Raw genomic sequence first — 11063 nt, forward strand, 5'->3', positions numbered from 1 at the left:
ATTTGGAGAGATTTGAGGAGAGAATATTGGGATTTGAGGGGGTTGTTGTTGTGGAGAGCGCTATATATCCATCTCATTTGGTCATTGTTCTAAATGGGGGAGATCGACGAGGCTTTCAAGGTATTCGTCGCTTTCTGCAACCTGAATTGCTTCCATCCCTAACTGCTGGTGGTCGATGTTGATTGGCACATTGCTTTGGAACCAAGGGTGCGATGATCATTGATTTGCGGAATAAGGGTGTGTTCAGATCGAAGGGAATTTGCAAATCGCATCAGGTGTGTAAACTCCCCACTATAACTGTAGAACGGCAAAAGCCGAAAAGCTGAAATACGGCATTTGAGACCACATGAGCATGCGATCGCTTGTGTGGAAAGCCGAACCTGAAAAACATGGGCGATAAACTGTGGAGGCCTCCATGAGCATTTCCATGGGCTTAGGCCACATTTGGCCAAAATGGGTTGTGTGGGCCCCACACAGATGAAATCCACAAATTGTGACAAATACTGAACTGGGCTATGTAAATCTCATAGCCGTGGTGAAATCTGGGCTTAACAGCCCACACGAGCGTGTGGGCCCACTAGGACCGAACAATGGTCCTTGGGCCCATTTACACTGTTGTGATCAATTAGGTTACCTTAGTGGCTTGAGGTGACAGCAGACCTTTTGAGAGGTCGAATACCAAAATAGCATCGATGGGTAAAATGATCGAAATACCCTCGATGGGTAAAATGACTAAAATGCCCTTATAAGGTAAAATGATCGAAATACCCCCGTAAGGTAGAATATCGAAATACCCCCATAGGGTAAAATGATCGTAGTACCCTTATAGGGTAAAATGACTGTAATGCCCTTGTAGGGTAAAATGACTGTAATACCCCTGTAAGGTAAAATGACCGTAATGCCCTGGTGTGTAAATGACTATTTTTGCCCCTCGAGGTCAAATGATTGTTTTGTCTGTGGTTAAATGATTGATTTGTCTGTGTTTGGTATGATTGATTTGTCTATGATTTGAATGACTGATTCTAAGCATGGCATTCAGCATACACGGCATACTGCATGGGTTGGGATACTGTTATGGAGGAAGTACTATATTGGTGGCTCTACTACAATCACTGTTACTGGTGGCTTGGCCATATATACTATTATTGGTAGCTTTGCTGCTGTGAACTTACTGATGGCTTTGTGTCGATCATAGTACCGTTATTGATGGCTTTGTGCCGGTCATTTCACTGTTGCTGATGGTTGTGTGCCGATCATATCACTGCTACTGATGGTTTTGTGCCAATCACATTACTGTACTTATGGCTTGTAGCCATTCTGTTTATAGCTTATACTATCATGTTTATGGCTCTTATCCATTCTAACTATTGGCAGCTCTATTGCATTATTACTACTAGCAGCTATGCTGTGATATTGGTGTGAGGGTTGGGTGGGTCGACTCGGTCCCCATATGGTGTGTTGGGTTGGTACGGGTGGTGTGTTGGCTAGATTGGGATGGGTTTGCATACTTGCACCATACTGATATTGTGTTGGGCTTAGGCCTACACTAATTCTGTATTGGGCTAAGGCCCACACTGTACTATTACTGTTAAAGGGCTCTGGCTTAGGCTGATTCTATTCTGTATGCCGACTGTTTGATAAGGGATTACACACTGAGTTTTCGCAAACTCACCCTTCTGTCTAACTGTGCAGGTACTCCCCAGCCTTAGGCGAATCGGTGCTGTAAGCGACTTGGAGGTGGCCACACAACTGCTACTGTTTAAATTTACTTCTATTTTTATTGAATTTTATGCTGGGTTTTATTCCTATAATAAGGCCTCTAAAATTTCTGGATTCTAAATTCGAGATTTTATTAATTGTGATTCTTATCTGCTAGATGTAGAACCCGATTTTCCAAAACAATAATTATTTTCAAACGCTACGGTTTTGCAACTTATTTTTATTTAAATATCACTTTTTCATAAATCATTTGTTTTAAATTAAGCTTCCACAACAATAAGGTTTTGAAGGTAACAACTTTTCTTTAATAAACCCAGATCAAAGATAGACAAACGCAAAATGAGGTTTTGTATTTGAAATTTCAAGAAGGGTTTCCAATGAAAACATGGTTTTCGAAAAACACTTCAATGTGACACGCCAGATTCGGCCATAACGTCTAAGGTGGGTTTGGGGTGTTACAAACATAGCAATCATTGAGATAATAGAACTTTATTTATACTAAATTTTTGCATAATTAAAAAATTCCAATTTTTGAGAAAAATATTACTTACCATAATTATAAGAACAATGTAACTTGAAAAAAAATTTTGCTCCCCTCTACTTAAGATGAACAATGTCCCCATTGTTAAAAATAATAGAGAAAATAAAAATATAGAAGTGAATAGATACTGTACACCAAGTAGGATCCTACAAAAAGGAGGTGAGTCAAGTTTGACTGCTTAAATACCAAGCTCTTCCTAGACAGATCCAATCCTAAACATGTACATACCTACTGTCACACTTCTTATTTGTAAATTGTTCAATTTTATTAATGATTTCAACCTCTTATTTTATTATGCGAGAAATAAATTCCTAAAAGAGCTTTAAGCTAAAAACTTAAAATATCCTGAAAAGTAAAATAATGTAAAAACAAGATCCCCCCTTTTTATTTATTTGTAGTCCCCTCTGAATACGACCACCTTATTCCTTCCTCAACATTGGAGTCCATGGTTTGAGTATAAAGTCTGGAAACTCAAGCATAAAAACAAACGTGTTATTAAATATATATTTCAAATGCATATCTGATTAAGTCATCCCGTATTTTTTAGTATCTTTAGTAAGGTTCTTGTTGCAACTACATGTGTTGCAGCATAGCCATTATATCAAACTGTTCACTTTGTGAAATGGTGCAAGATGAAGGGACTCTCAGTGTCAGACTTAGAAAATATGTTAACAGTGGTTTCAGTTTTGGGCAGGTGGTTGAGTAGCCGATGGTAAGGTTTAGAGTTGAAGGGGGTGGCAATTTTAATGATAGTTTAGGTGCGGTAGTTTGTGACTTTGAATGAAGGTGTTTGGGGTGGTGATTTAAGGAGTTAAGGGTTGCGACATTAAGGGGTTAAGTGAAATGCACTATTGGGCTACTTGGGAGTGGCGGTAAAGCAAGGTAAGGGCTTTATGTTTGTGTAGAAAAGGGTTGAATATTTCCATTCCTAGAAGTGTCTTAAGCCCAATGGTAGCTCATTTTTGGATCCTAAATTCGTATACAAAAAGTAAACAGAAAAAAACTCAAAGAAATTAGTGCATGGGTAAAAAAAATGACCCTTTTTTTTGTAACAGAAAAATTAAATAAATTCTTTGGACTACTTAGAAAAATATTTTTCAAAAAAAAAACATTAAATTGAACTCTCAGGAAAGACTAGAGGGGTTACAAATAGTTCTGCTTAAGTTCCAATCTCCTAGAAAGAATTTTATTTAATGTAATGAACCAAAGAAAATTTTATCTAAGTCTACCATTTTATTTAAATGAGAAAAAAAAATGAAAAATATAAAACAACGATAGGGAAAGTGAAGAGAACTTCCTCCATTTTATTCAGGATTGTCATTGACCATGGTGGTGTTAAATGACCATTTGTCATACCAACCATACCCATCTAGGAATTAATCATATTCTTTCTCATCAAATAGGTCCAACATCTTATTAGGGAAAGACAACCCGAAATGATCTTTCCTGGTGGCCTTATTTAACTTCATGTAATTCTTATAAATCCTCCAACTTGTGACTCAAATATATGAAATAATCCATCCAATACCCTTCTTGTGCCTTTCCAAAACCATAAGTGCCTCTTCTTATTGATCTTTGGTGAACTCAACTGAAATAATGATTGGTAAAGTCGAAGACAGACCCAAATAGTTATATTTCAAATGATGATACAAAATTTTCAGTTCCAATTCAGCTGGCTCTTCAATAAACAACTTTGGTTGTGTATACTCCTTAGATTATAACTCTAATGATTCGATTGAAACTTATTGAATAAATTCCTTTGAATTAGCTTCTAACAAAGCCAAACATCCCTTGTCTTCATCATCACTTAGCGAATCCACCTGAAGAATATGTTCTAACAGATCGTCTAAAGAATTGAGCTCCAATTCTATAAAAGCCAACGATTCTATCTTTGAAATAGTAGAGCAGTCTTCAACTACATCTGGGGATTTACAGCATCGAATTCATTAAAAGTCACCTCGTCATCAAAGATTTCTTTTAATTGAGTATCATTTTGCTACTTCTAGAATCATTGAGGATATGAAAAAGGTGGAATCATAGCTTTAACCAGATAACTCTTCTCTGGAAATTTTTCTATATCTAACAAGGGTGTTAGGTAATAAGAACTAACTAGTTTAGAGTTTGCCATATCAAGGATCACTGAATCTAAGTTCTATGAAATAGGAGTTTCAACACTCATTGAACTTTCTCTTTGTCTTGAGCTACAATAGGTTCTTCTTGAACCTCAACCACATTGGGCTTCAATGTCTTTCCACTTGGAAAAATGACTACTTTGCAATGTTCTTTGCCCCAAATTCTTGGATTTTCTGCATCGCTGGGCCGAATACCTTAGGATCTACTTTTGAGCTCATTGATTAGTTGTCTTACTTGGTTTCCTAAATTATTCAATATTGCTGCTTGGCTTTGGATTAGTTCATCATTCTTCGCTATGTACACCTTCAAAAAATTCTCAAGATTACTTGAAGATTCAATTGGTGGGGCTTGTTGCACTTGTTGAGAATAGTCTGGTGGATAATTTGATTGACATGGCATAGAAGAGTCACTATGGTCCACCCATTAATTACTCCATGGAGAAATTGGATGATTTTGCCATGAAGAGTTGTAAGAATTTGATTGCGGACCATTCCAATTCTAATTTCCCATGTAATATTGACTCTTGATTTGATAGGCAATTTTCAAAGAAATGGTTATCTCCACAGTATTCACAAGAAATATTCTTGAACTGGTTCGGCTGGGCTGCCAAAAAAGCAAATGTGTTCGTTTCATGTACTCGTGTTACTCGTCTTTCTAAGGTTGCTCGGTTGGTTGGCCACTGATAGTTATTGTTTTCAATTCTTTCAATAATCTCGTAAGCATCATTATAAGACTTAGAAAGAGGGATTCCATTCGCCGAAGCTTCCACCATAATTCTAGTTTGGATATTGAGACCAATATAGAAAGTCTCCATTTAAATGCAGTAAGGAATGCCATGATGATGACACTTTCGTAATAACTCCTTGAACCGTTCCCATGCCTCATATAAAGATTATTCGTCAAGTTGCTGAAATGAAGTGATTTCATTTCAGATCTTAGCCGTCAAAGATGGAGGAAAGTATTTCATTAAGAAACGTTCAACCAACTCTTACCATGTAGTTATGGAATAGGATGGTAGGGAGTTCAACCACACTTGTGCTCTATCTCTTAAGAAGTATGGAAATAATATCAGTCTCAAGGCATTCTCGTCACCCCAACTAGTTTGAATAAGTCACTCACTTCCATGAATAGTCGAAGATAAAGATGTGAATCTTCAGTAGGCATCCCACTAAATTGACCAATATTTTGCAACATCTGGAACATGACAAACATTAGTTTGAATTGCAGTACCACAATTTGCGTACCACAGTTTCGGGTATCACAATACTCAGGTTGAGCTTGTTGAATAGAGGAATGACATATTGTCGAATTGCAAAGTTTCAATCATCGGCAACAATGATCAGATTGTAAGTATTATAAGTCAATACTCTTCCTAGATTTTGGTTTTGATTTTGGCAATTCATCTATTCGGTCCTTCGTTGGTTCGCTTGTCTTCTCCTTTGTCTGAAAGTCCTTTCAGTTTTAGAGTGTACAAGGACTAAGTCAATAATTTGATCAATACTCATAAACACTTGAAACAAACATTCAAAAACAATATTGGAATTAAATTTAATAAAAAAAATAGACCAAAATGAAAAATTAACAATTTCACAAATAATATCTTTTAAAACTGTCCCCGGCAATGATGTAAAAACTTGAAACAACGGAAATGTGCAAGTGTACACTACAGTTATCAAGTAATAAAGTGACAAGTAAATGTCGAGTTATTATACCCACAGGGACGATGAAGTTTTTTTTAATGAAATGTAAATCAAACACTTTGCTGATGGGAATAATCTTTTGTTTGGAAGAAGTGATTTAAAAACTAAAAATTAGCTAAGTAATAAAAACAAAAAGTAGAAATTTCAATGCACAATTTTGAAAAAGATAAGTTTTAATCAATATGACATAATTGTGTAAGATCAAGTACATTCCTTCACTTAGAATTACTAAATCCTTGTTCATGTTGTTATGAATATTTTCACGGAAACTTGATAATTTGTTAACTACTGCACATACATACCTACTAAATTAACCAATCTCTTGAAAAATTTTCAATGCCAATTCAAAAAATTAATCAATCTTCATAAGAACATATAAGATTCAGTGAGGTAAAAATATATTTCTATATTGAAACAATTTAATAACAATAATCTTGCAAGTTATGCAAGGCTAATGTACAGTTTAATACCGTCACTAATTTAACCCTCAGCTACCTTAGAAGATTAGACATGCACCACTTAAAAATACTTTATCAATTATTTAAAATTTTGATAAGTTTAATAATTAATTCATTCATTAGCTTACATTTTATAATGCATGTATAACATAAGCATGATTTTATTTAATAGAACAACTTACAAAGGCTTATAACAACACAAACATGATTATAATAATTTAAGTGGATAGAATGCAATCAATCCAACATGAATTAAATTTAAGTCATTTTAATTATATCAAGAATAAGAACACAGCAATTATTCATATTCATAACCACAACATAAAGAAGAAAATTAAAGAGAAGCGAATTAGGAAGCGAATCCAGTATTTTTCTAAAGCCAGACTAATGTGCTCCTCTTCTTCTCTGCTCGTTTTGCTGAATCAAGGCCTCTACAAAAAATTGAATGCTATTATTCCAAGGTGGAAGAAGGCTCTTTCTCAAGAGGGAAATCAATAAGGGAAATGGAAAAGAAAAATGGAATGGATGAGAGAAAAGTACGAGAAAGAGAGAGATGTGTGGAAATGAATGGCGTGTTGAATGAGGAAAGGAAGAGAGGTATTTATAAGTGGTAATGGCTGCCACTCCTCGTCCATTTTCTGGCCACAAATGGTGCAAGTTTGAATGTCTCAAACTTACTATTTTAAGCTAGGGGAAAAAGTTTGAAGGCACGAAAAGTAGAGGGGTCTGAATAGGATTTTAACGAAACTTTAAGGGATATTTTGCAAGTGTTGAAATTAGCATAAATAAGCTGATTGGGTCAGCTCTATGGATGGTTTGGGCTGCCCCATTTGCTAAGTGGATCAGTCTTCTTTACTTAGCACAATTGGGCTTTTTTTTATCTTCAAGCTTATAAATAATTTTTAACCCAATTAATTTTTGATCAAAATTAATTATAAAATATTTTTAGTACATATTTTTGGATCATCCATGGTTGGAAAATATTATTAGCCTTGCTCTTGATCACTTGATGCACAACATTGCCCCAACGGTTCAAGCCTCTTGAGCCAATTTTCACCCTTTGTGCAAAGCTGCCGTAAATAAATGAATTTTTTTGTAAATTTGTTATAAAAATAATTAAAATTAAATATTTTAATGATTTAAGTGAAAATTAATTAGTTTATAATTAAAGTATGAATTTCAACAAGAATTACTATGAAACTGCACGAATTAAGGCTCAATAGGTGCTGAAGAAGTGTATATATTTTTGTGTTTCCAAGTAACAATTTTGAGCCTTTTGAAACTTCTTGGTGAACTGAATTATAAATCCCAAGCATAAAAATGTTAATTTTTATATGCCCTTTTTCTTTGGTCCTATTCTTTACAGTTATAGATGTCTGGCCACATATATTGAGGGTTAAGTAGATACGACACAATGAAGTTTGTAAAATTAGAATGAAATAAGAATCATTAGTGTGATATAGGAACTAAAAGTTAGCCTAATGTGTGAAACAAAAAGAAAAATCTGAAAAGATAATTAGTACGAGTAGAAAAAGTATTAAACTAGCGAAAAAGCATTCATGAGTGAGATGTATTGCAAAGGAGAAAAGTCACAAAAGAAAGAAAAACTCGTTCATTAGTGCACAAAAACTCGTAAGGCTAGCCATTGTTACTATGTCATGCTATGACTTCCTATAGATGGAGACACAAGGAAGGTAAGAGAAGGAGAAATAAGGCGGTGAGCGGGTAAGGGTCACTAAGGGTGGAAGAATAGGGATTAATGTTTTCAAATTCCATACTTTTCCTAAGCCACAAAATGTTACAAGCTGAAATCTCCTATGTGACCTAAGTATATTCATACATGAATGGATATCATACTAAACATATGCATAAACAACTATTTTTATTATGCTCGGATAATCAAAGTACTTGTATGATTTGTTGATGGATTCCTATAGATAAGAACCTTAATATTTGTACAATTTTTAACGTACTAAACATAGATGTTTGTGATCGATAGTGGGAAGTCGACCACTCATCATGTTAAAATTATTAGTAAGAGTGAAATGCCTCACTTACATGCTCCGAAATTAATACTTGTACCATACTTGTTTAAGGGTTGTCATTTTTATTTTTGTCATCTTTGTTTATGTTGCTTGAGGACAAGCAATGACTTAACTGTGGGGGAGTTTGATCTGTCGTAATTCGGTGTAGTAGATTAAACTAGTTTACATTTAGGAAGCTTGAATACAAGCATTTTCGTTATGTTTTAAGTAAGTTTCCTTAGTTTTACTTACATCCAATAAAATGTGAACAGTGAGTCTTTTATTGACCTTGAGGGCCGAATGAGGCCTGAAGAAGAGCTAATGTACTTTCTGAATGTATAGGAAACCATTAGAAGGCATTTTGGACCAACACTAGACGCTATGTCGAAACATGGGAGATCCGATGTCACAACATAGAGAACAGAATGGAGAAAATAAGAAACTGCCTTCAATGTCCTGACATAGGCTGAGCGTGTTGCGACATACCCCTGAAGATGGCTATAGAGGAGCATACTAGTTGCTTTGTTGTGACACAGGTCTTTGTGTGTCGCAACATCGACTCTGTAACGAGAATAAAACACAAAGCATGGGCGTTTTGGTTTACACAATTGAACTTAAAGCTCGAGAACATCAGCTAACCTAGGGTTAAGGATGGCAGCTACCTGAAGGCTATAAATAGTTTCCTTTGGCACATATTATGGACTCCATTCTATTAACTTAAATTCTGTCTTTAGGTCTATTTGTTTTCTTGCTTTCTTTAGGTTTTCACAGTTTTAGTTTATTTGTTCTTTGTTTCTTTTAAGAGTTCTGATTTATAAAGGAGATCAATTGTTGTGGATTCACATTTATTATCAATATCAATCAGGCTTCTCTTAAACTCTCAATTTCAATCCATTCCCTATGATTAATTCTTCCATCTATTCCATGTTGTTTATGAAAGACATGAGAAACTAATCCTTTTTTGGGGGATTACTGAGTGTAAGCATGATCTCTTAACTGTTTTGTAGGGTTACTCAATGGATCAACTATTTGTGAAAGGAAGACCGTGAAACAAACCCTAGGCCTGATAATCTTGGGAAGTCATCAAGGAGGGAATTAACCCAAATTTGGGATTGCCCATTTGAGAACACCTTTACCCCAAGCCAGTCTTGATTGTGAGGTCAAAAGATAAGTAATTCTTGCTAACTCGTTATGTTAGTAGAACATCGAAAGATCTTGCTAGGGTAGCGACTAGTTGATTGACAAAGAACCTAAGAGGACAGTTAATTAGGATTGCCGAAACGAGGTGATCACCTATCTTCAGATTTGATTAAGTTATTTATCTCTGTCTCTTGCAATTTTAATTCCTTTATATTATATTATTTTATTAGTTTACAAAACCTAAAAATACTTCTTATTCTACTTTTGTACTATAACTGATTTAAACGTATTAATTAGATCTTTAATTGTTCAAGTTAAGATTGATTTAGTACTTGCCTCCCTTGGTTACGATCCACGAAGTACTCACTTACTTCATTGTAAAATCTATATTTCAACTCGACCCGTATACTTGTGGATACTGCCTCATAACTCTCTATTTTATTGCAGTATTCACACTTTGGACGTTAGTACGTCCGGAGGTGGTTTGTCACTTTGGTGGCTAACATGGCACACCAGATTCGGGTCGAACCTACTTGGCTGGGTTTGGGGTGTTAAATTGTCCATAACTTTCATACTTGTCATAACCATTTAACAACACATATCTATGTAGTCTACCAAATGAAACCAAGTAACTTCACACATTCTAAACATGCATTCGTTTTTAGTCAAGCATTACATATTAATACCATATACATGAATAAGAATCATCAACTATACATATAAAATTTCCTAAAAATAGACATCTATATAATTTAAATTTACATACATGCCACTTGACCAAGTGTAAGATTAAAAGTAAAATCTATCGAAGTAGGAGCTAGATAGTGTGAGTTGTGGTTTGATCTACCTATCGAGTTTCGCAGAATATAACTACAAGGCAGGGAAATTAAATAAAGGAAGAATTAAATATGCTTAGTAAGTTCATATGTTTTAAACATAAAACTCACCTCACAAAACTTTAATATAAATAACTTGACTAAAACACATTTCTCCCTATTAACACATTTCATACGTACAAGGTTAGTACATGACATTGAATCATGTAACACTTTTAATGTATTCGAACCATTCATGTTGATTTGCCATAAATCATACTATTATTTACATCCCTTTTTAGACATAATTATATCTTGTTTAGTAGTAAATCAAATTATCGAAGTATATATCTATGTTTTTCATACTTGAAGTAATGATTTATGCTTTTTAGTATTTTTATTATATTTTAGATATCTAAATAAGGTTTCGTGGTCTTGTAGGACAAATCGGGAGCAAAATATGCATATTCGAGTCGAATTTGCTGCCTATGTCACAACACTAAGACATTGATGTCGTAACTGCCTCTGGATGT

General features: G+C 34.7%; 1 non-coding gene across 1 annotated transcript; it reads left to right on the plus strand.

Annotated features, from left to right (window-relative positions):
- The first annotated feature begins 5223 nt into the window (after positions 1–5223).
- Positions 5224–5330, plus strand: LOC121221428 (small nucleolar RNA R71). The gene has a single exon (XR_005918819.1). It is a non-coding gene; the product is annotated as a small nucleolar RNA R71 (small nucleolar RNA).
- The last annotated feature ends 5733 nt before the right edge of the window (positions 5331–11063 follow it).

The sequence above is a fragment of the Gossypium hirsutum genome, chromosome D09 (assembly GCF_007990345.1).
Source record: "Gossypium hirsutum isolate 1008001.06 chromosome D09, Gossypium_hirsutum_v2.1, whole genome shotgun sequence".
Classification (NCBI taxonomy): Eukaryota; Viridiplantae; Streptophyta; class Magnoliopsida; order Malvales; family Malvaceae; genus Gossypium; species Gossypium hirsutum.